The sequence below is a fragment of the Callospermophilus lateralis genome, chromosome 1 (assembly GCF_048772815.1).
Source record: "Callospermophilus lateralis isolate mCalLat2 chromosome 1, mCalLat2.hap1, whole genome shotgun sequence".
NCBI lineage: Eukaryota > Metazoa > Chordata > Mammalia > Rodentia > Sciuridae > Callospermophilus > Callospermophilus lateralis.
Genome location: NC_135305.1, coordinates 19,329,347 through 19,331,701, shown reverse-complemented (window position 1 = coordinate 19,331,701; position 2,355 = coordinate 19,329,347). Strand labels below are relative to the sequence as shown.

Below are 2,355 nucleotides of genomic sequence, written 5' to 3'. Positions count from 1 at the left end.
GAGGATGGAGTCTGGCTCCTTTGAAAAGATAAATAAGATTGAAAAGCCCTTAGCCAAACTAACTAAAAGAAAAAGAGAGAAGACCCAAATTAATAAATTTGGAGATGAAAAAGAAAAAATCACCAGATACATTTCAGAAATCTAGCAGATCATTAGGGACTATTTTGACAACTTACATTCCAATAAATTGGAAAACCTAGAAGAAATGGATATATTTCTAGACAAATATATTTGGCAAAATTGAATCAAAAGAACATTAAAAACATAAACATACTAATAACTTGTAATGAGATAGAATCTGTAATAAAAAGCCTTTCAATGAAGAAAAGCCCAAGACCAGATGGATTCTCAGCAAGTTTCTATGAAACCTTTAGAAAACAACTAATGCCCAAACTCCTCAAATTATCCCATGAAATAGAAAGAGATGGCCTCTCCTGGAAGTGGTCCACATGCTTCCACCATGATCCACTTGGGCACCAGAGGAGGTTCTAATATTTGTTAAAATTAGGGACATCGTAGGAACTGTGTCTTGCACCAGGCTGTGGACACCAGGAGGAAGTTCTTTTCATGGTGCTAGGCCAAGATGGATCTGCTCAGGGCCCAACAGCTGGCAACAGAGCTGGAAGTGGAGATGATGGTGGACACGCACAACAGAATGACCAGTGCCTGCCAACAGAAGTGTGTGTCTCTCCACTATAAGGAAGCAGAACTGTCCAAGGGCATGATTTGGACACTCATGAATGGATGGGCAAAAAGTCTACAGAGTTGTCTATGCAGAATGAAGAGGTGATGAAGAGTGTGCAGCAGAGCTCTGGTCCTGCATGATGCCCCCAGACAGCATATACCTGGGGTGCACCTTGCTTCTCCCCACTTATTTAATAAAAATGCCCCCTATTGGGTGTCATGTGAAAACTGCCAGGCCTAGGCTCTCTCTGGAGCACCTCCAGGAGCTCTGATTGTGGTAGAGCTATCTTGTAGAAGGGATATTTGTCACACTGGTATGTGACTGTGCGTGTGTGTGTGTGTGTGTGTGTGTGTGTGTGTGTGTTTTAAAGCAAGTTTGTTGACACCTACAAAAAAAAAAAAAGAAAGGGATGAAACACTTCCAAATTCATTCTATTAATCCAGGATTACACACATAACAAAACCAGATAAGGACACATCTAATGTAGGAAACTACATTAGAAAACTACAGACCAATACCCCTGATAAACTTAGATGCAAAAATACTTAATAAAATATTAACAAATCATATTCAAGAACATATTAAGGAGATTGTACACCACAACCAAGTTGGTTTCATTCCAGCAATAGGATGGTTTCATATAAGCAAATCAATAAATGTAATTCCTCATATAAACAGAATTAAGAAAAAAATCACTTAGTCATTTTAATAGGTCTTCAACAAAATTCAGCACCTATTCATGATTAAAAACACAGAAGAAACTAGGCATAGAAACAACCTACCTCAACATCATAAAAGCTATATGTAAAAATCCCAAAGCCAACCTCAGAGTAAATGGGAAAAAACTGAAAGCATTTCCTTCAAAAGCTGGGACAAGATAAGGACATCCACTCTCACTACTCTATTTAATATAGTGCTCTAGCTAGAGCAGTTAAGGAAGAGAAGGAAATAAAAGGAGCAAAATAGGGAAAAAAGAAGTCAAATTATCACTGTTTACAGATGATATGATCCTATACCTAGAAGATCAAAAAAATCCACCAAAAGACTGCTAGAGCCAATATGCAAATTTGACAAATAGCATGACACAAAGTCAGCATACAAAAATCAATAGCTTTTCTATATACAATGAATCAGCTGAGAAAGAAATCAGGTAAACAGTTACATTCACAATACCTTCAAAAAATAAAATGAAATGCCTAGGAATAAATCTAAGTAAGGGGATAAAAGACCTCTACAATGAAACCTGTAAATCATTGAAGAAAGAATTGAAGAAGACTTCAGAATATGGAAAGACCTTCCATATTCATGGATAGGCAATATTAATTTTGTGGAAATGGCTATACTACCAAAAAGCAATATATAGATTCCATAAAATCCCCAACAAAATACCAATTACAGTCTTCACACAACTAGAAGAAACAGTCCTATATTCATTTGGAAGAATAGAAAACCCAGAATAGCCAAAGTAGTTTTAAACCAAAAAAGCAATGCTAGAAGCAATAGAATACCTGACTTCAAATTAGTCAGAGCTATAGTAACAAAAACTGCATGGTACTGGCATACAAACAGATACATAGACTAATGATACAGAATAGAAGACACAGAGACAAATCCTCACATCTCTAGTCATCTGATCCTTGACAAAGGTGCAAAAAACATTCATTGGAGAA

At 36.6% G+C, this 2,355-nt stretch overlaps 1 pseudogene; it reads left to right on the top strand.

The window, feature by feature from the left end:
• Positions 1-583: 583 nt before the first annotated feature.
• On the top strand, positions 584-825 carry LOC143402878 (mitochondrial import inner membrane translocase subunit Tim10 pseudogene; annotated as a pseudogene).
• The last annotated feature ends 1,530 nt before the right edge of the window (positions 826-2,355 follow it).